Source organism: Pelodiscus sinensis, chromosome 26 (assembly GCF_052426305.1).
Source record: "Pelodiscus sinensis isolate ZL-2025 chromosome 26, ASM5242630v1, whole genome shotgun sequence".
NCBI lineage: Eukaryota > Metazoa > Chordata > Testudines > Trionychidae > Pelodiscus > Pelodiscus sinensis.
Genome location: NC_143077.1, coordinates 16009536 through 16033209, shown reverse-complemented (window position 1 = coordinate 16033209; position 23674 = coordinate 16009536).

Below are 23674 nucleotides of genomic sequence, written 5' to 3'. Positions count from 1 at the left end.
AAAATGGGGACATTTCAACCAAAAATATTTTTTTAATCTTCCATAGATAATTTTGGCTTTTCAGCAAAATATTTCTGCCAAAAAATGAAAATTTCAGCCTTTGGTTTTTAGTTTTATGGAACACAAGAACATAATAGCATATGGAAAATTATAAATATTTTCTGTGAGACGCAGACACTTCTCAGGGAAAAATCACTTCAACAAAACCCTAATTTTCCACTGAAAAATCAGTTTCAACAGTACATTTTTAACTGGTCCTTTCAAGTTACAGGGGCAGAGACCAACAGGGTTGTGGATTCGCTTCAAGACAGAGTCGATTAGGGATAGATAGTTGCTTTTATTGATCTCACTACGTCATTACAGGCTTAACACTGCCAGATGGTTACACAGCTACCGCAAAGTAATACAACAATCTGCATACGCAAAGCAAAGCATATAAGAGTAACTGGCAATTGGAAATGCTTTTGCCCTTTTAGTCTGTGGGAAGTCCCATTCCGGTCACCTCACACCCGGCTGCAGTGGACGTGGCTCCAGCTAGGGGGATTCAGGACACCCTTCAAGGTTTAGGTTCCTGGTGAAATTCACTGACGGGTGGGACTCCCAGGGTATGTCTAGACTACAGGCTTATGTCGACATAAGTTTTGTCGACAGAATCTGTCGACAAAACTTATGTCGACATACAGCATCTAGACTACATCCAGTTCTGTCGACAAAGCAAGCCGCTTTGTCCACATAACAGTGTGGACGCAAAGGACAGTGCAGATGCAATAATGCCTTCTATTGACAGAACTCTGTCGACAAAAGGTGTTATTCCTCGTAGAATGAGGTTTACATACGTCGACAAAACTGCTGAGTTTTGTCGACGTTATGTCGACATAACTCAAAGGCAGTGTGGAAGCAGGTATAGTTTTGTCGACAAGAGTCCACTTTTGTCGACAAAACCCTGTAGTCTAGACACACCCCCAGTGATCTTATACTACAAGGCTGTGTCTAGACTGGCAAGTTTTTCTGCAAAATCAGCCGCTTTTGCGGAAAAACTTGCCAGCTTTCTACACTGGTCGCTTGAATTTCCGCAAGAACACTGACTTTCTACTGTAAGAAATCAGTGCTTCTTGCGGAAATACTATGCTGCTCCCGTTCGGGCAAAAGCCCTCTTGCACAAATGCACAGTACTGTATTGCGCAAAAAAGCCCCGATCGCGAAAATGGAGATTGGGGCTTTTTTGCGCAAAAGCGCATCTAGATTGGCATGGACGCTTTTCCGCAAAAAGTGCTTTTGTGGAAAGGCGTCCGTGCCAATCTAGACGCTCTTTTCCGCAAATGCTTTTAACGGAAAACTTTTCCGTTAAAAGCATTTGCGGAAAATCATGCCAGTTTAGACATAGCCCAGTTGTTTACTGGGTGTGCACGTACCTGGCTCAACACCATTCTTATCACGTTTATGGGCTGAGACCAAGATCAAACTTGTTTATGGCTTAGTAGTTTCCCAGCTCAAGGCATGGGTTAGAGCTGATAAAGGCCAGCTGCTGTTTGGGCTTGCAGGGTCCCAGGCTATGCTAAGCTGGGCACAGCAGGGATGGAAACTTCCTTTCCAGGCCTGCTAAGCTGCAGGACCCACAAATGACTTTCATGTGACAGGCCCTATTTCAATCAGCTTCTGGACACGACAATCAGCCCTTTCCATTCTGAATGCCAAGGTCTACCAGGCTTCCAAACCCGCCTACATCAATAGACAGCAAAACTTGTCTGAGAGGAGCAGGCGCACAGGCGAAGTGTGTGGGGAGATGGAAAAGGGGAAGGGTGAAGGACTCTGCAGGTAGCTTTACAACAGGCCAAATGCATAAGTGTCACAAGCAGACAATGGAGAATTTGTGGACAAACCTTTTAAGAGGTTTTCACTGGGTAATAAGTACAGGCAGTCCCCGGGTTACGTACAAGATAGGGACTGTAGGTTTGTTCTTAAGTTGAATTTGTATGTAAGTCGGAACTGGTACATATTGTAGGGGAAACTCTAGCCAAACATTTCTCCAGAGCTCAGTTTTATTCTCCCACACCTCACTTCCCTCAGTCCTTTATTCTCAAGCTGAGGTGTCTGCTGAGAAAAGCCGCTCCGTGTCTCCCTAGTCTGCTGGGTGGGGCGCCAGCTTCGCGTCTCCCTGGTCTGCTGGGGGGAAGCAGCTAGTGCGGGGTTGCCTCACCCCGTCTGTAAGTAGGGATCCGATGTAAGTCGGATCCATGTAACCCGGGGACTGCCTGTATTCAGCTTGGCTTTTCATGTCTTTTCAGCTTAAAAAAAAGGCCAGTTCCGTTAAGAACTTTCTTTCTAATTCCACGGAGACAAAATTTATGTTAAACACTCAGGAAAATATATTTTGTGCTATCTTTACTTCAGCTGCTTGCTTTTTACTTGTTCTCTATCCCATGTCCTGCTAATGGAATTATTGAGATCCTATTGAACAAAATAGGTCCTTATCTTAACCTTTGCTCTCCCTTTAAAAGTGATTTAGTGCCATTCTCTTATCTGGACAGAATTAAAGACCCGTGTTGCTTTTTCCTCTTCCGTCTCCATAAAAACTATAGACTCTAAATCATTTAATTTTTGAAAGTGAAGGTTATTCCTGAGGAAAGCTGATAGGTAAAATTTTGTCCTTTTGTGAGATGGGTATTGTACGGTTAACAAGCTTTCCGCAGTCCGTTGGCAAAGAAACAGAGCTCTGGTGACGACTAGCGGGGCTGTTCTGACAGAAAATATTTAGAACAAGGTTCCAAATAACTTTGTTTGCTGTGCATTCATTATTGTCTCACCTGCCTTGAAATGGGGCTGACGAGCCCTTTGATAAATGGATTGAATTATTTGCCTCGTTTTGCTGTCACTTCTCCAACTGCCACCGTTTAAAATCTGCTTTTTTTTGTAACTTCTCTTTGAGCAGCTTATACTCCTCAGCTGAATCACAATAGATATCAATACAGCATCAATGGGCAGGAAATGTGGTCTAGTGGATAAGGCATTCTATTCCTTGGGGACTTAAAATGTGAGGGCCTGGTCTCAGCTCCAATGATGCTCTTCTGACTATAAGCAAGTTCTTTTACCACTCTCTGCTTTTCTTTCCCCTTTGTCTGCCCTAGTCCCGGGATTACCACAGTGTTTGTAAAGGGGCTGCAGCTCTTCAGGAAAATATGTCCTGAAAATTGGTTTCTGTAAATCTACTTCATGTGTGGTGCTGGCTTGTGCTCAGTGCCCATTACAAGCCACTGGAGGCAGTCTCAGCAGGGAGATAGGATACAAGAGAGCAGGGTTCTGTTCCTGGCTTTGCCTATGACCTTGAGGAAAATCTGTTCACTTCTCTGTGCTCATTTGACTGTCTACTTGTTAGTTAGAACATGGGCTTGTCTCCCACCAACTAGACTATTTCATGTGACCAGTTGCTACTGTAAAATAAATAATAATAATAATATGCTGGGGAGACATGAGCCAATCCCCTGACACTTACTGATATAATATTTAGATGATTATATAACTTTACACACATGAGGAGCCCCATTGAATGCTATGGGGCTATTTGCATGGCTAAAGTTAAGCAGTAGGGTTGCCAACTCTGACCGAAGCTGTTCTGGGAGATTTTTTCCCAATATGACCTAATGTCATTTTCTTAAAATATCCCATTTTGACATCTCCAGGGTTGCGTTCAATAGTCAACGGGAGATTGATGCTGATTCCAGGAGACTCCAGGCCGATTCTGGAGGGTTGGTAACCTTGTTACGCAGGATTGGAGCCTGTGTTTCCTTTACTGCTTCTTCCAAAAAACAACCTTGGTCAGAGCTGGTCAGAGAAACTGATCACCAGGGGGAGGCGATGTGGGCACAGGGGGGCTCCCAAGCCCAGTGGGGGGGGTGTGTGACAAAGTAGAGGTATGGCGCTCTCTGCTTTCAGCACCCCAGGCAGGGCAGCTCCCCCCAGCTCACTTCCCCCCTCCCTCCCCAGCCAAAACAGCTCCCAGTGCAGGGCAGCTCCCAGGCCCTCAGCCACACCTTCCCCTGCAGCTGGGGACAATGCTGGCTCAGGTTTGCCCAGTCCCCTGGCTAGGCCATGAGGGACAGGAGAGCAGTCCTGCCCCACCCCCCAGACTGATCCCACTGGGGCAGAGCTCTGCCTGTAGAGCCGGGACCCCCACACCCCAGCTCCAAGTGTCTGTAACAGTGACTCCCACGTGGCAGCCAGACGCTGTTCCAAACAAGGAAGGAGTAAGCGGCCCATGGGCCGTGTGTGGAATGGAGTCTGCGCCTTGCCAGGAACACAGGGAGTCTGGCCGATGGGTCTGGCAGGCTGGCCAGGATCCAGCCCACTGGCACCTGGATGACAGACTCCAGTGGCCCCTTGGCAGGTGTGCGTGCATGATGCACACAGATGGCGTGAGGTGGGGGCAGAGCAGCAGGGACACAGCTATGGCAGCAGTGGGTCATTCACGGGCAAGATGGTGGCCAGGTCTGCTTTTTCCCATCGCACCAGGCCAACCTGAGTGTACGTCTACTGTCGTAACAGGACTGGCAATGCTAGCAATAAATAATCAAACAATTCAGTGAAACTGCTGATTGGTGAATTCACTTTGGGTTCTCACCAATCCTGGCCCGCTTTGTCCAGATCAGTGATATTATGTTACATGCAAACTGCATCGGAAAACAATTTAGAGAATTAAGCATTGCAAGTCAGTACATGCTGGATGGTGTCCATTAGAGAAGGCAGTGATGTAGAAACAGAGCATGGTGAGCAAATTAAAGTGCGTGGTCCTCAGGCCAGAGAGAGAAGAAACATGGGCGCTGAAGGAATGATGTGAAATTTGGAAAGAAGTGAAGAATCAATGAGGTGAAGACGTGAAGACAGGCTGTTTCAAATGGCAGGAGCAATGGAGGGGAAAGGACTAATACTGTGAATGAGAGCTGAAAGGGAATGCGCAGAGCTGCAGGGCTGGAATGAAGAGGCAAGGCCCCTGTTAGAGCCTGCAATACTTTCACGGGGAGACTGGAGACAGGACAGACAGTTGGAACTTGATTGGGAAATGAAGCCCTGGTGGTAAGTCTCCCCTCGCGGGGGAGTGGAATAAGGCAGCAGCTCACATGGGCAATGTGGCTGAGGTGAACAGAAACAGGTTAGAGGACGGGTGGGAGGCAAAGGACGGCCAAACTGAGTCCTAGTGCAAGCAGGAGCAATTTCTCCCAGAAAGCATCTGCTTAAGAGCTGGATTTAACCCAGAGCGGGCAGGGCTTATGCCAAGATGAGATGAGAGGCATGAGAGTAAGAGGGGGATACATGCGGTGAACTTGTGTTGGAAGATGTTCCTCTGGTGTAAAAGAACCATTTTGCTTTGTGACTTTCGTTAATTCATTCCTTGCAGCCAGATAGCACAATAAAGCTGCTAATTATTTGCTTTATTACGGGGCAGGGGGAAGTTTATGGCCCAGTGCTGCTTGCCTTACTTGCAGGAGGTGCAATTCATTGCTGTGGCGAGAAACGGTGCAAAGCCATGCACCACTTACCTTGGAATCAAACCACTCTGGGGGCCTCAGAGGGACTGTGCTAGCCCTCTGCACAGAGATGAGTTTAACCAGTAGTAGCCCCATTGCCACCAATGGGTCCAATGACAGTAGCAAAGTGGGTAAGATTTGGCCAGTAATATAATAAATCCAGGTTCTCTGAAACCTGAATCATAATAGCTGGAGCCTGTTGAAAAATTTGGCATTGAAACTGTGTTCAAGAGAAAATTGCGTTTTCAGCTGTGAATGTTCTTTGCCAAAATTGTTCTGGATTTCCTTAGGAAAAAAAATACCTCAAATACAAAATATTTCAAATTTGAAATGTCTCTGGGCCTGATGTCATCCCATTTCTCATCTATGGGGGGAGCTTCCCATCTGGGCTCCATCTCCCATGAGGCATTGTGGCCAGGAAGCTCTTCATGCACTGTGTTGCCTGTCCAAGGGAGTGAATATGGAGTATTATGGGAGATGTAGTCAATTGGGCAGCTCTACCATACAGAGAGTAGGAGCATGAGAAACCTGAACTACAGCTCCCATGAGGCACCCCAGTGGCATTTCCAAATCAAAATAGTTCAATTTTTGACCCAAATCTTTCAATTTTATCTACAGTTTCTGCCAAAAATAATCAAAATTTTCTGCAAAAAAAGGCCCATTTTCCAACTAATTCTAGGAATAGCCAAGATTCTACAAAGAACTTTATGATTTTGGGCCCTCAGTTTGACCCATCATAAAGGGGCCAGAACTGCAGAGAGTGTGTGCTCAGCTCTCTTTAGGACATCTCAAATTGGGCACCCAAAATCACAAGGAATCTTGGCTAAACCATAGATACGGGAAGGCGGCGATTGTGTGTCATCTCATAATGAATGAGTTTTAGGGCCATCCACCAAGGAAACATGCATCATCTCCACCTGTTTTAGCACAATCAAAATACACGTTGTACCATTCACGTCATGTTCCAGCCAAAAGTCTGATGCTTGCTGCTCTCTAAAGGTATGTCTACACTGCACGGCTATTTCGAAATAAGCGATTCAGTTATTCCAAAATAGCTTATTTCAAAATAGCATGTCTACGCTGCAGGGAAGCCTCAAAATGAGTCCAAGGCAGGCTTCCCTAACGTAGATGTGCTATCGCAGTTTAGAGCCCCAGGAGGCACTGGGGAGGAATAACTTAGAATGGCCCTGGGGAGGAGCTATTTCAGAGTAGCAGCAGTGGAGCGTCTACACACGCCTTATTGCGAAATCGCTAATTTGGAATAGGCGTTATTCCTTATGAAATGAGGTTTAGGCTACGTCTAGACTGGCCACAAATTCCGGAAAAGGGAAGCAAATCAGGTAAGTCAGCATAGGGAAATCCGCGGGGGATTTAAATATCCCCCATGGATTTAAATAAACATGTCCGCCGCTTTTTTTCCGGCTTGGGGAAAAGCTGGAAAAAAAGCGTCTAGACTGGCGCGATCCTCCGGAATAAAGCCCTTTTCCAGAGGATCTCTTATTCCTACCTTCAGGGCTTTATTCCGGAGGATCGCGCCAGTCTAGACGCTTTTTTTCCGGCTTTTCCCCAATCTGGAAAAAAAGCGGCGGACATGTTTATTTAAATCCGCGGGGGATATTTAAATCCCCCGCGGATTTCCCTATGCTGACTTACCTGATTTGCATCCCTTTTCCGGAATTTGTGGCCAGTCTAGACGTAGCCTTACAGATTTCAGAATAATCCGTCCGTTATTTTGAAATCATTTCGAAATAACGTCATGGCTGTGTAGACACTCACACTGTTATTTGGAAATAACGCTAGTTATCTCGAAATAACAGTGCAGTGTAGGCGCACTCTAAGGGTGTCGCTCTTCCAGGATTCAAATTAGCGTGTCTAGTAAAGACAGCTAATTCGAAGGGAGAGGGGTGCTCCGGTCGATGCCGGTAACCCTGCTTTCAAAAGGAGTAAGGGAAGTCGAAGAAGAGTGTCCTTCCTTCAATACCCTGCAGTGTAGACAGGGTCAAAAGCCGAGTGTAGCTACTTAGACTTCAGCTACACAATTCCCGTGGCTGAAGTAGCTTAACTCGACGTTGTCCCGTAGTGTAGACGTGCCCAAACCTTTCCTGCACTTCATAAAATGAAGGGAAAGCTTCTGAGCAGTGAGAGTCAGACGTCTTCAGCAGCACCAATGCTGGTTACATTTCTGGAGGCAGAGCCATAGGATGGTTTGGGGCGGCCCCCTGGCAACTGCCTCCACCTTGCTATGGACAGGCCATGTGAGGGGTGGCAGCAGGTGTCACCCTGCCTCTCCCCCCCGTATTCACCCTGGCGGCAGGAGCTGGAGTAGCCCGGCAGCATGATCTACTCCATCCCACCCCCTCCTCCGTCTCCCTCTCTTGGCCCACTGCACTTGGCTTTTCCACGGCAGCAGGAAGCACATTGCCCAGGCCTCAGGGCTCCCCACTTCCTGCCAATACGGAGAAGCGTGGTGCAGTGGGATGGGAGAGCAGTGGGTAGGCTGCCAGTGGCTGCCAGGCTGCTCCAGCTCCCATCCTGAGGGTGAGTGCTGGGGGTAAAGGCAGAGCAAGCCCTGCTGTCACGGGTTCCCAGCAATCTCCCGTCTTGCATTGTGCAGGGCTGGGGGAAAGGGGACAGAGCAGGGGCACGGCCTGCAAGAAGGGGTAGAGCTGGGGCAGAGCAGGGTGGGGCCTGCAGAGGTCCTAGGGACGGCACTGTCCAGAGATCACCAGAAGCCTTAGAAGGGAGCAGGTTGTTTTCTTATTGGGACAATAATTGGTGTGGATTTGGACTGTTTTTAACTGAGAGCATATTAACAGCAGCGCCATTTGTGAGCATCTATTGCGGGAAATCTCAGCACCGCGAGAAAGAAATGTAGAGGAGAGAGCAGAGATAGGCTGATAAAACCATACATACAGATGGAAATTAGTTCCAGCAGGCGCCGAGTGTCAATTTCTTCAATACAAGAGGAAGCAAAACTACATTAAATATAGATACCCTAGCAGATGTACCAGCATTGCTCGGGTTCTTAACTGCGGTAATGTGGTTTTTTAAATTAAAAGGAAAATGTAAGTACTTTATTTAAATGATGGAGCTCAGGGCAGGGAGTTGCTGTGTGGAGAGGCTCGAGCAAGGGGGGGGACTCAGGGCAGGGGGCTGGGAGGTGGGGGAGGGAATACCAGGGTCACCTATGGCAGTGAGGGTGGCACTGCTCTGGTGGCATTGGTGCTGTTTTGCTTCCTGGCTGCACTCCCCTGCTGGGCTGGTGACTCCACCCCGTGGCCTGGGGCTGGGGCAGTATAGGCTGGCCCCAGCCTGCAGCTTGCCCAGGGGAGGCCTGGAGCTCCATGGGCCAGCCCTAGCCTCCATCTGCCTCTCTCCCCCTCCGTGTGCAGCACATCTGAGGTGGACTGAGGCCTCTAGTGCCCCTCTTCTGGTCTGCAGTTGGTCTGGGGGAGGGGCAATGCTCTGGAGTCTGCCCCAGCCTCCAGCAGCTCCCCTCCCCCTTCCCCACCATGGCCTGCAGGCTGTCTGCAAGGGGGCAGACTCCAGGGCCCTGGTGGCCTCCAATGCTCCCCCGCCCCCGTAGTCTGCAGTAATGTTCCTGGCATTCCTGTTTTCCTGGCACAACCAAACCCTGACCTTGCTTTAAATTAGGATAAGAGGAAGCTTCATACCAAATATGGAGGTCCTAGTTCTTACTGTTTAGAATTAGTTCTTGAACAAACTGACTCACAGACAGACAGCATCACAGGCAGCCACGCAAATCGTTAATTAATATATATATTTCCTATTACAGACTGAATCTTCCTTGTGTTGCTGATACGTAACAGAGCAGATTAATTTGTATTTAAACTTTTCCTCTTCTGCCAGGTGGTGGTTTCTTTAGCCTTCTTTGAGTTAGTTGCAGTTCTGCATCTCCTATAAAATAAAATGTCAAGAGTTTTTTTTATTTTTTATATTTAACTGCCATTTAGATCTTCCATGAAAACACCCAGATATTACTGTTTGGATTGAATTATGACTGCTGAGCCTGAAAGTTATATATTGTAGCTACTCCATTATTCATTAATCGTAGCTTTTTCTGTCAGGATCAACATGTACTTCTCAGCTTGTGACTCTAATGCATAATGCCTCAGATAACAAGGGAATGTAAAGAAGATGCCTCTTAATTGTTCAGGGCTTTCAGCTGAGGCTTTTAAGATGTCAGTGCCGGTTCCTGAAGGATGGCCCTGAGCTAGCTGCCAATAGATGTTAACAGCCCCCAGCTCACCTTATACTTTATGAACAGGGGGGGAGGAGGATCTATGTCTTTGCAGTGAGACCTAGGCACAATAAAGCCATTGGGAACATCAAAACAACCCGAGGCATAATGTGATCTGTTCACCATGTGGCTGCATCAACTGCAGGCTTTGCAAAGGGGTTGGTGATGCTGTTCAAAAGGCCCCACTGAAAGGCAAAGGAAAATCCGAAGCTGCTTTACTGCACTGCACTTCAGCAGGGAGGGCACTGGCCAGGGTTCAGATCTCTGCTCTGCCTGCGTCACTCTGGGCAGGGCACTTGAGGCCAGATTTCTAAAGGGATTTAAATGATAAACAGATGCAAGTAGGTGCCTGAGGGATCTTCAAAAGCACCAGGTGCCAAACTCCTCTAAGTGTCAACAGACCAGTAGTATCTGTGGGAATCTCTACACTAGGAAATTGTTTCAAAATAACTAAGTTTGAAATAATAACTCCCAAAATGAAATAGAAATAGCATTATTCCCAGAGGAAAGCAGGCAGACAGATTTTGAAATAATCAGCCTGTTATTTAGAAAAACTGGGCATGGTAGTGTGGACGCTCCGCTTGTTATTTCGAAGTTAGAGGGGGTTCTTTCTTCTTTCAGGCAAGTACGGCCTGAGTCACATCTGGGGCCGTAGCGCCTCAACATCTGGACACGACAGAGCCCAGATAAGCCCTGTCTTACTTTGTCTGCAAAGGGCCTCCTACATTGATCATTGCTGCTATTACCTGGGATAAATAGTCAGACATAATAAAATGGGAAAACCCAGCAGAGACCAAAGAACCAAAAAGAGAAAACAAACCAGATTCTGTAACCACAGGACCAGGGGACAGTGCCGGGAGATGCAGGGTTGGGGCAGGGTCCTGAGACCCATCCATCAGAAAGGGAATCCCTCAAAAGCCTCCTGCAGTCAGGTCTACACCTCTGGCTCTGGTTGCCTGACTGGGCCCTTGGTGTCTCTCCTTGACACTTCTCTGGGTACAGGTTAACAATCCCCTTGTGCATTGCAAGGCCTGTCCCGGGTTCCCTGCCATCAGATTCCCATGCCCAAGCCCTTTCGCTGTCTCAGTGTCTGCCTAGTGCCCCCTAGTTGCTGCGCTTCTCTATGGCCTCTGCACCACCTGGATTTCCTCTAGTGTGTTACCCTGCAAAGTGCCCTGAGGCACCGGGCGCGCGTGAGACACTCCGCAAAGCCCTGCTGTGGTGGGCTGTATGGGTGGGCTTCATGTCACGTGTTCCTGCAGCAAACTCCAACCAGCTGCACGGTTTGTTTGCCGTACATGTGGCTGGGAGGGCTGTGGAGCAGAGGAGGGGGCTGGTGATTGCCCCTGCCTGCCATTGGCTTTGAAGAAGCACGGTCGCTCGCCATCAGTCCATAGCCGAAAGGCTGCCAAGAGGAATGACTGTTGCTGCCTAGTTTGTGGGACCATTAAACCCACAGCTCCACCCTTCCCCCCACGGAGGGGGACCATCCCAAATGTAATATGAGCTACACTGCAGAGTGAGTTGATGAGGCTCACCCAGCTGGGAATGCTTGCAAGCAGTGTGCTGCTCAGAGCACGGCTTCCCTAACCTACCTGCCACCATGTGACTGGGAAATCAGATGGCCCATGCTACTCCTCTGTCGCTGCTGGCTATGGGGCCAGGGGAGAGAGTATTAAGAAGATGAGGAAAAGGAAATGGGGAGAAATCATGGAGAAGATACTGAGGGGATTAATGGAGATGGAGAAATTAGGGGAATTAACTGGGAAGGAGAAAAGATACAAAAATAATTTGCTGCTGGCCCCTAAATTGAATTCCTGCCCTGAGAGTGACAGGGAGTATGTTTGTGTGTGTCCTGGTGGGAATGTATGTGTGTTGAGGGGCGTACACCTGTGTGTGTGTGTACAAATGTGCAAGGGTATGTGCACACATGCATGGGTCTGAGTGTGCATATGTGGGCGAGCCAGTGTGCACATGTCTGTGTGACGGAGCATGCCCAAAAGCAGGTTTGCATGTACTGCATGTGCGCTGTAACCACAGCTAGGAGCAGCAGACCTCATCACTGCCACTGCTCATTGTGATGGACCTGTGGCTCTTTCACACTCCGCCCTCTGCTCTGGGGCTTTGATTCTGTGCGTAGCTTGGAGGCAGCGGTGAAATGTGGTTCTGCACCTAGGGTACGTCTACACTACATGCCTCTGTCGGCAGAGGCATGTAGATTTGTTTGTTCAGCAAAGGTAAATGAAGCCGCGATTTAAATGATCGCGGCTTCATTTACATTTACATGGCTGCCGCGCTGAGCCGACAAACAGCTGATCAGCTGTTTGTCGGCTCGCCGCTAGTCTGGATGTTCCCCCTGTCGACATCAAAGCCCTTTGTCGGCAGCCCCGGTAAACCTCATTCCACGAGGAATAACGGGGCTGCCGACAAAGGGCTTTGATGTTGACAGGGGGAACGTCCAGACTAGCGGCGAGCCGACAAACAGCTGATCAGCTGTTTGTTGGCTCAGCGCGGCAGCCATGTAAATGTAAATGAAGCCGCGATCATTTAAATCGCGGCTTCATTTACCTTTGCCTACAACCCTAATCTACATGCCTCTGCCGACAGAGGCATGTAGTCTAGACACAGCCCTAGGGTTCAGCATGGGCTCATCTCTAACGGGAACTCACCCACACAAAGTTATCCGGGATGTGGTTGTGATTCCTTATTCTCTGAGAAGATGTTCATTATGGGGCAGCATGAGGTATAACATGCAGTGACAGCCATGAGCTCCCCTCACTTGTCCTTCAATTTAATGGGGAATAGGCATAAATCATAGATCTGATACTTTCCATGGGCTCAGGCGATATTTTTTTACAAAGGACATTTGCTATGATTTATAGAAGCAGTGAGCTTTTGAATTAGTCTAGCTTGAAAACTGAATCAAATCCTTTCCATCAAGCCTGTTTTTTCGTATTATAAATGGCTTAGCTGTGTAGTAATGGAATGCCAATCAGACATCGCTTTCCTCCATAGGCAATTCTAGGGAGATCATTTTGGAACACAGACGCTGTGATGAACTGTTAAACTGTATTTGGTTTAAAGTCTTTTATTTGTGGGGAAGAGTCCTGGACTGATGCATAGCCTGGTTCTGTAACCCCTTCACAGGCTGTGCTTCGGGGATGCCATGCCAGCGTTGGATGCTTGGTAACTCTAATTCATTCAACTGACTCCATTTAAGATCCTTCACAGGGAGGGGTCAGAAGCTCTCCACCTTCTGTTCATGTTTTTACTTTGTCACATAAACCCCGTACAGTGGGGTTCCACGATGGGTTAGATCACAGAAATCCCCTTGAAGTTGTGCCCCAGTGTTCTAATCAAGCTACTGATGCCCACCTTCCTGCCCTCTGGGGCTCCCCACCACTGTGCTCCCACAGCAAAGGCACAGAGTTGGGGTTACTGCTCCCTGCAGAGCAACACAGATGCTGAACCAGTTCAGCACCAAGAAGGCTCAACTAGAAGGCTCAGCACCCAGGAAACCAACCCCCAAAGGGACCAAAACCTCAGATAATCTGCCTTACCCTATGTAAAAGTTGACAGAGAAAACTCATGAAATCCACCCCTTTTATCAACGAAAGAGAGACATGCACAATGGTTGCTCCCTCCCAAGTAACTGTTATTTACACTGGGCTTTGATAATGAACAAAAGTGACTTTATTAAGTATAAAAAGTAGCATTTAAGTGATTGCAAGTGAAAACAGATCAAAGTAAGTTACTAAGTAAAAATAAACAAAAGAATGCCAGCTAATTCTAATACACTGAGGCTGTGTCTAGACTGGCCAGTTTTTCTAGAAAATCAGCCGCTTTTCCGGAAAAACTTGCCAGCTGTCTACACTGGCTGCTTGAATTTCCGCAAAAGCACTGACTTCCTACTGTAAGAAATCAGTGCTTCTTGCGGAAATACTATTCTGCTCCTGTTCACGCAAAAGTCCCTTTTGCGCAAAGCTTTTGCGCAAAAAGGTCCAGTGTAGACAGCTCAGATTTGTTTTCTGCAAAAAAGCCCCAATCGCAAAAATGCGTCTAGATTGGCATGGATGCTTTTCCGCAAAAAGTGCTTTTGCAGAAAAGCGTCCGTGACAATCTAGATGCTCTGTTCCAAAAATGCATTTAACGGAAAACTTTTCCGTTAAAAGCATTTCCGGAAAATCACGCCAATCTAGACTCAGCCTGAGGGTATGTCAACACTACAGCACTAATTCGAACTAACTTAATTTAAATTAGTTAATTCGAACTAAGCTAATTCAAATTAGTGCATCTAGACCTAAAAACTAATTGGAATTAGTGTTTTGCTAATTCGAAATAGCATGTCCACATTGAGTGGACCCTGAACCGAACTTAAGGCTGGCCGGAACATGTGCTGGCAGGACATCAGGTTAGGACTTAGAGCGTGGAGCTGCTGCCTCAGTCTAGCCGAGGGCTGTGCTTAGGGGGACCCGACCACCACCCCGGACAGACAGTTCTCAGGGTTCCCCGCTTGCTTGTCTACCTCAATGAGGGACAAGCAAGCAGTCCTGACTTGGAGTGCCCTGAGTGCCTACACTCAGCACACCACAGCACTCGGCCATCAGCCCGGCTGCACTTGCTGCAGGCTGCCATCCGGAGGGGGCGGGGGGTCAATTGGGGGACTGTCAGGATCCAGGACGCCCTGCAAGAGAGCTTCCACCCCGAGGAGCCCGCCGAGCCAGCCCAGTCCTCCCCATCGGGGGCTCGTACCCCATTCCTCCCTCACCTCCTTCCTCTTACCTCTCCCTACCCCCACTTCCTGATGTACAAAATAAAGGACATGTGTGTTCAAAAATAGAAATTCTCTTTATTTAACAAAACTGGGGGGGGGGGGTGGATTAACCTCTGGGGAGACAGGGAAAAGGAGGTGGGAGAGGGGAAGAGAGAGGGTGGAAGAGGGGAGGGGGAAACCTGGGAGGAGGGAGCTGGAAGGGGGAAGCCAGGGGAAGAAGGAGGAGGGGAAGTATCAAACTATGGTACGCCATATCTTCAGTACTGTGTACAGATGTGGTCTCCTTACCTCAGAAGAGATGTTTTGGCCTTGGAAAGGGTTCAGAAAAGGGCAACTACAATGATTAGGGGTTTGGAACAGGTCCCATATGAAGAGAGGCTAAAGAGACTGGGACTTTTCAGCTTAGAAAAGAGGAGACGGAGGAGGGATGTGATAGAAGTCTATAAAATCATGAGTGGTGTGCATAAAGAAAAGTTCTTCATTAGTTCCCATAATAGAAGGACTAAAGACCATCAAATGGAATTAATGAGTAGCAGGCTTCAAACTAATAAAAGAAAGTACTTCTTCACAAAGCAAATAGTCAATATATAGATGAGAGGATTATTTTAGGAGGGGTGGGTGAGATTCTGTGGCCTGCACTGTGCACGGAGTCAAACTAGATGATCATAATGGTCCCTTCTGACCTTAAGGTCTATGAGTCTATGAACCTGTGGAACTCCTTGCCACAGGAGGCTGAGAAGGCTAGAACTATAACAGAGTTTAAAGAGAAGTTAGATAAAGTCATGGAGGTTGGGTCCATGGAGTGATATTAGCCAGGGGGTAGAAATGGTGTCCATGGCCTCTGTTTGTGGAAGGCTGGAGATGGATGGCACGAGACAAAAGGCTTGGTCATTGTCTTCGGTCCATCCCCTCCAGGGTACCTAGTGTTGGCCGCTGTTGGCAGACAGGCTACTGGGCTAGATGGACCTTTGGTCTGACCCAGTACGGCCGTTCTTATGTTCTTATGTTCTAAGCTGGCTCAGGGTCGGGGGTCTCACTGGACCAACTTGATTTCATGCAAACCTGCTCCTGGGTTCGCATGTGGCCTTTGGTGGCCAGGCTGGCAGCTATACTGCCCTAGACGGCCACTTTCCTGTGCCTAGTGCGAAGATTGTGGATGTTGGAGGCCTCCCCCCAAAGCTCGATGAGGTCTACGATCTCCGCACTAGACCAGGCAGGCGCCAGCCTCTTGCTGCCCCGGGCAGGCTCCTGGGAGCCGCCAGCCTGGTCCTGGGAAGAGGCAGAGGGCTGGGTGGCAGCGGGTGGCTGGCTCATGCCGTGCCAGGTGCAGGGTCTGCTGGCTGGGTGCTGGCAGGCTTGCACCTGGCATGGGCACCATAGCCAGACCGTGCCCCTTTAAGGGCTCCGGGGTCGGGAGGGGAGCAGAAGAGTTTCCCTGGTTGTGCCCAGAGTGGCCACCAGGGCAAGCTGGGAAGGGCTAGCCTCCCACTAGTTCAAATTAAGTGGCTACACAGCCCTTAATTCAAACTACTTACTTCGAACTAGGCATTAGTCCTCGTAGAATGAGGTTTACCTAGTTCGACTTAAGTGCTCCGCTAGTTCGAATTAAGTTGGAACTAGTGGTTTGCATGTGTAGCGCCTATGAAAATTAATTCGAACTAACGGCTGTTAGTTCAAATTAACTTTGTACTGTAGACGTACCCTAAGAAACTTGTTACATATCTTCCTAGGATCAACCACAGTTTGGACTTTCAAGGAGAATAAAACTATTCATGGATCATTGGCTTAATCACCGAGCCATTAAGTTTGCAGACCATCAGTAATAACCCTCGTTAGCACATTTAGAACTGTAAATATATTTCCAACTTCTCATACAAGAATGATACATGAACAAAAATAGAATATACAGATTCAGTAGATTGTAACATTAACATTTAAATGTCTAAAATGTCTTTGAGTTATGCATATTCATAAGCCACTTTTAAAAAAGCATGGGGGGCGAGGGGCAGTGACAGGCTCCAAAGTGCTATGGCAAAACAATAATAAATCACAAATCAGACTACAAATAAGCTGTTTTCAATCAAACTTCCCCAAATCATTCACATTTATACTGGAGAAATTTCATTCAGTGAATTATTTTGCTGTACTTACTGAGTTCCAGTTTGAGTTGATTAAATATAACTTTACAAACAGGCCCTGTCAGCTCCATACATCTCTGTAGGAACTTACACATGCTACTTTAAAGTAATTTTTTGTGGCTTTGGGTTAGGTCTCAATACAGCAATGATTTTATTAAAGCACTCACACAGTATATACGCAGTATGGCATACATTAATGAGATCAGTCTAAACAGACAGAAATAAATAACTTTTCAAGCTGCAGCCCTAGAAAGTGTAGGCAGACAATTCAAGGGCAAAATGAAGTCGTTGCTCCTTCAAACAAAGTAGTCACAAAGCAGTCAGGGGGTATGTCTACACAACAAAGTTAATTCGAAATAACAGCAGTTATTTTGAATTAACTTTAATAGCGTCTACACATACAAACCGCTATTTCAAAATAAATTCGAAACAGTGGAGCCCTTATTTCGAATTTGGTAAACCTCATTCTATGAGGGTATGTCTACACTTGCAGCCTAATTCAAACTAGGGCTGCAAATGTATGCATTTGGAATTGCAAATCAAGCCCGTAGCGAGGGGCCCAAACTTCCCTAGGTCACAAGCGGAGTGACCCTGCTCAGTTCGCTCTCGGAGGGGGGAGAACTGTGACATAGTGTGGGTACCTTGATGGTTGCTAGGCTTGGGCTGTGGGTGACCCCCACTGGCTGCTGTTTGTACCACGGCCCAGCCGAGTAGCTGATGGGACAGGGAGGTAACCTGTTCGACCAGTTACCTCCCAGGGAGAGGAACAAAGGAAGGTGGAACGCCGCCCCTGGCTGGGGGGCAGGACTGTAAGGGATGGTTAGTTAGGGTATGTCTACACTACAAAGTTAATTCGAACTAACGGACGTTAGTTCGAATTAACTTTGATAGGCGCTACACTAGCACTCCGCTAGTTCGAACTTAATTCAAACTAGCGGAGCGCTTAGTTCGAACTAGGTAAACCTCATTCTACGAGGACTAAGCCTAGTTAGAACTTACTAGTTCGAATTAAGGGCTGTGTAGCCCCTTAATTCGAACTAGTGGGAGGCTAGCCCTCCCCAGCTTTCCCTGGTGGCCACTCTGGCCAACACCAGGGAAACTCTATTGCCCCCCTCCCGGCCCCGGACCCCTTAAAGGGGCACGGGCTGGCTACGGTGCCCGTGCCAGGTGAAAGCCTGCCAGCACCCAGCTAGCAGACCCTGCACCTGGCACAGCTCGAGCCACCCACCCGATGCCCCCCAGCAAAACGCTAATTCAAACTAGTTTTTTAGTCTGGATGCGTTAGTTCAAATTAGCTTAGTTCTAATTAACTAATTCGAACTAAGTTAGTTCGAATTAGCGCTGTAGTGTAGACATACCCTTAGTGTCTGTCTGGGATCATGGAGGAGACAGCCTACGGAAGGGGCTGGAATTTAGGGGCCCAGACTCCCCCATCTCAAGGGGGGCTGAGGCATCCTAGGCCTGCCCTGTAACCAGATTACATCTGTGCTGTGCTGTATCCTGGAGAAGCAATAAACTCCCTCTATTCTACTGGCTGGTGGAGTCTGTTCGTGCCGCTACGGGGGTGCAGGAGATGGGGAAACCCCAATGTGCCGTCACAGGCTGGAGGCCCCCTATTTCGAATTAAGTGTCTACACAGCACTTAATTCAAAATAGCTATTTTGAATTTGATGTTACTCCTCGTAGAATGAGGTTTACCAAATTCGAAATAAAGGCTCCGCTATTTCGAATTTATTTTGAAATCGCGGTTTGCCTGTGTAGATGCTGTTAAAGTTAATTCGAAATAACTGCTGTTATTTTGTATTAACTTTGTAGTGTAGACATTCCTTAAGAGAGGCGCTATGGTTTAGTGGTTTAGCCACCACACTGGTAAACCCACACGCTGGCTGCTGTATGTCCTTGGCCATTTCTTCCTTTGTGCTCCCCACTTCCTCTCCTACTTTGTCGGCTGTAGTGCTTAGCTCTGTTAGTCCCACGATACTAGAGACAAGGTGGGTGAGGTAAAATCTTTTATTGGACCAACTTCTGTTGTTGAGGGAGACCCGCTTTGGGACTACACACAGCTCTTTTTCAGCTTGGGAAGAGTATCCGAATGTCACAGCTAAACACAAGTCAGATGTCTGTGGCTGCAGAGAAGGGCCATTCTGGCTATGACAAATGAAAAAGCTGGGGAACTAAGTAGGAAATATTAGCAGGGTACTCAAATAGCTCCAAGTCACTGAGCCATCTGGGACAAGTGGAAGCAAAAGTTTCAATGAATTAAAAAAAGCCGCCACTTCAGCACAGAGTGAGTGCTTTGCCAGCTTCCCTGACTCTGTGCAACTTGCTGCAGTGCAGAAAAGCCCAGCTAAGTGTGAAGGGAGGAAGCTGCAATGTCTCTCGGAGGAATCCTATGCAGACCCAGTGGTACTAAGCGTGTACGGCTGTAGTTTCAGCGTTCAGATGCCATGCTAATCCAGAGAGACATCTTTCATGTCACCAGAAACAGCCCCTGGCCCAAGATAGAAACAGGGATCTCTATATGAGGACATCCACTCCTCTAGCCTGGAACGTATCATGCTGATCAATGGAAAAGTGTGATCTGGGCTGGAGACTGAAGCTTTTTGGGCAAGCCATGTTTGTTGGGGGATGCCTGGGGAGCCTGCCCGGCCCCTTCCTTCCCTCTTGGCATTTTTATATTCTGCAAAGTTTTAGGAAATGTTCGTTTCTCGTGGAAGTAGGATGTGAGCATCAGGCTTAGTTTGGGCAAGACCTGCAGGGCCCCTTCTCTCTTGCCCCTGCTGCTTTCTGGACTGCCCCACCCACAGACCATGATTGGTTGGGGGGGAGACCCCTTTGCCTCCCCTTCCCACTAGACTCCCATGCCGCTTCATTGTGCTGCACCCTGCCATGTGCTCCTCGCAGGGTGGGGGTAGGGCAGGAGGAGGCTTTGGGGGCTTCCCCGCCTCCAGGCCAATCAGGGCCCGGGGGCAGGGGAGAGCTCGAAGCCTCCTCCCACCCTGCAAGGAGCACATGGCACTTTGATGTGCCACGCGCTCCACCCAGGACCAGGGCAGGGTGAAGAAAACTGTTTGGAAACTTAGGGTTGCCAGATGGTTTAATCAAAAATACCGCCCCCCCCCCCCAAAAAAAAAGACCCACTGGGGAAAAAAAATTCTGCTGAGGAAAAAAAAAGTGGGAGATCAAAGTTGTAGAGAAAAAGAAAGAAAGGACCCTGAGAGTTGTTAAGCAAAAACTAAAAAAAAAAAAAAAAAAAAGTGTGGCCCCCTTAAGAAAGGCTCTGCTTTTGAGGCTTTTGGGCCCTAACAGGCTGCCGGCAGCCATCCACCATCTTGCCTCCCTGCTCCGGGCCGGACAGCTCCCCTGCAGAATGCAGTAAGCACATGGGATTTTTTTTCCTGGCCGGGAAAAAAATAAAAAAAGTATTGGAAATGACAGGAGACGAAAATACCGGACTGTCCGGTTCAATACCGGACACCTGGCAACCCTGCCTGCTCCTGCACTGGCCTCTGGCCCAGATCACACACTCTCGCCCCAGTTCACTGCCCGGCAGCTCCCTCCTGCACTCTGAACCCCTCATTTTAGGCCCCCCCAACATCTACTAGGCTTGGGCCCCCAGAAAAGTTAATCCAGCCTTGATACAGAGCAACCTCATTTCTTCCCAGTCCCGCTGTTCCTTCCTTTCATTCTGCCATCAAAGTAGCAACTGTCCCACCTCCCGTCAGAGAGACCCCGTGCTACTAAGGAGGATGAAAGGCTCAGGGAAGGAGAACAGTCAACTGCAGCAGAGGGAAATCATCCCATAGTTGGGGCCCTCCTTCCAGATGATGTTGTGGTCTCCTCTCGCACTGAGGATACCGCTCCGGGGGAGGGAATTGTAGTTATTAGGAAAATGCAGGTGATAGTAATGGGGGACTCAATCATTAGAAATATATACAGCTGGGTTTGTGATGACTGGGAGACATGTGCCTGGTGTGAAGGTTGCGGATCTCTTAAGCTGTCTAGATAGACTTATGTGTAGTGCTGGGGAGGAGCTGGCAGTTGTGGTACATGTAGGTACCAATCACATAGGGAAGAGTAGGAGAGAGGTTCTGGAGGCCAGATTTAGGCTGCTAGGGAAAAGACTGAGATCCAGGATCTCTATGGTAGCATTGTCTGAAATGCTTCCAGTTCCATGCACAGGGCTGGGTAAGCAGGCAAAACTTTATAGTGTGGCTGGGACGATGGTGTAGAGAGGAAGGGCTTAGATTTATTAGGAACTGGGGAAACTTTTGGGAAAGGGGGAGCCTATATAGGAAGGATGGGCTTCACACAAACCAAATGGAACCAGACTGCTGGCACTTAACATTAAAAAGGTCACAGAGCAGTTTTAAAACTAAGGGCTGGGGGAAAGCTGACGGGGGTGGAGGAGCACATGGATCGGACAGAGTCATTTCTTAGGGGAGGGTATATTGATAAACATTATCTATGTTCTACTAAGGAGGAGAGAATGGAATATGGTAAAGTATGAGTCAGTTCAGATGAGAAACAATCAAATAAAAAAGAGTCTAAAACATCAAGAAATGGCAGGTAAAGAGTGACAGATTTTTAGTGCTTACACACAAACGCTAAAAGTCTAAATAATAAGATGGGTGAACTAGAGTGCCTTGTATTAAAGGAGGATATTGATATAATAGGCATCACAGAAACTTGGTGGAATGAGGAGAATCAATGGGACACAGTCATACCAGGGTACAAAATATATCAGAAGGACAGAACAGGTCATGCTGGTAGGGGAGTGGCACTATATGTGAAAGAAGATGTGGAATCAAATGAAGTAAAAATCTTAAATGAACCATAGAATCTCTATGGATAGTAATTCCGTGCTCTAATAATAATGCAGCGATAGGGATATATTATCGAGCACCTGACTAGGTTAGTGATAGTGATAGAGAGTATGAAATGAAGAAGTGGGCTGTGTCCACGAAAGCTCATGATACCAGCTGCTCTGCCCCAGGCGTCCCCAAGTCAGCCGCTGCTGAAACTGACCAGCGGCTGACTACAGGAAGCCCGAGGCAGAGTTGCTCTGCCCCAGGCTTCCTGGAATCAGCCGCTGATCAGTTTCAGCAGCAGCTGACTTGGGGACGCCTGGGTTTCTTAAGTTGAATCTGTATGTAAGTCAGAACTGGCGTCCAGATTCAGCCGCGGTTGAAACTGATCAGTTTCAGCAGCTGCTGACGCCAGTTCCGACTTATATATAGATTCAACTTAAGAACAAACCTACAGTCCCTATCTTGTACATAACCCGGGGACTGCCTGTAGTGACCATAATGTAATAAAATGTAACATCCCTGTGGTAGGAAAAACACCTCAGCAGCCCAACATGGGGGCATCTTATTTCAGAATGAGGTTAAACAGAAATTAAAAGGCACAGCGACAAAAAGAAATCCCTGCAAGCTGCATGGAAACTTTTCAAAAACACAATAATAGAGGCCCAAATTAAATGTATACCCCAAATTAAAAAACACATTAAGAGAACAAAAGAAGTGCCACCGTGTCTTAACAGCCATGTAAAAGAAGCAGAGAGAGATGAAAAGGCATTATTTAAAAAGTAGAAGTTTCCTAGTGAGGAAAATAGAAAGGAGCATAAACTCTGTCAAATTAAGTGTAAAAATATAATAAGAAAATCCAAAAAGGAGTTTGAAGGTCAGCTAGCCAAACACTCATAAAGTAATAACAAAATGTTTTTTAAGTACATCAGAAGCAGGAAGCTGGCTAAACTACCAGTGGGGCCACTGGATTGTCGAGATGGTAAAGGATTACTCAAAAACAATAAAATCATTGCAGTGAATCAAAATTAATTCTTTGCTTCGGTCTTCACGGCTGAGGATATTGGGGAGATTCCCAAACCTGAGCCATTCTTTTTGGGTGAAAAATCTGAGGAATTATCCCAGATTGAGGTGTCATTAGAGGAGGTTTTGGAACAAATTGATAAACTTAATAGTAACAAGTCACCGGGACCAGATGGTGTTCACCCAAGAGTTCTAAAAGAACTCAAATATGAAATTGTGAACCTATAAACTGTGGTTTGTAATCTATCCTTTAAGTCAGCTTCTGTACTTAATGACTGCAAGATAGCTAATGTGATGCCAATATTTAAAAAGGGCTCTAGAGGTGATCTGGGCAATTACAGACAGGTAAGTCTAACGTCAGTGCTGGGCAAATTAGCTGAAACTATATTAAAGAATAAAATTGTCAGACATGGATGAATATAATTTGTTAGGGGAAAGTCAACATGGTTTCTGTAAAGGGAAATCATGCCTTACTAGTCTACTAAAGTTCTTTGAGGGGTTAACAAACACGTGGATAAGGGGGATCCAGATGATATAGTGTACTCAGATTTCCAGAAAGCCTTTGACAAGGTCAGCTTAGAAAAGAGGAGATTAAAGGGCGATATGATAGAGGTCTATAAAATCATGACTGGTATGGGAAAAGTAAATAAGGAAAAGTTGTTTACTTGTTCCCATAACCTAAGAACTAGGGGGTCAAACAAAAGGAACAACAACCAACCAAACAAAAGGAAGGTTTTCTTCACACAGCGCACTGTCATCCTGTGGAACTCATTGCCAGAGGAGGTTGGGAAGACCAGGACTTTAACAGGGTTCAAGAAAGAACCAGATGCATTCATGGATGTTAGATCCATCAATGGCTGTTAGCCAGGATGGGTAGGAATGGTGTCCCTAACCTCTGCCAGAAGCTGGGAATGGGTGACAGGAGAGGGATTGCTTGATGATTCCCTGTTCTGTTCACTCCCTCCAAGGCATCTGGTATTGGCCACTGTCAAAGACAGGACATTGGACTAGATGGACCTTTGGTCTGACCCAGTCTAGCCGTTCTACATTCCCCTTGGTTTTCTTCAAAAATGAAATTCTGGCAAACTCAATGCAATGGCATTGGAGTATCTCTGTTGGGGTCTGTCTACACTACAAAGTTAATTCGAACT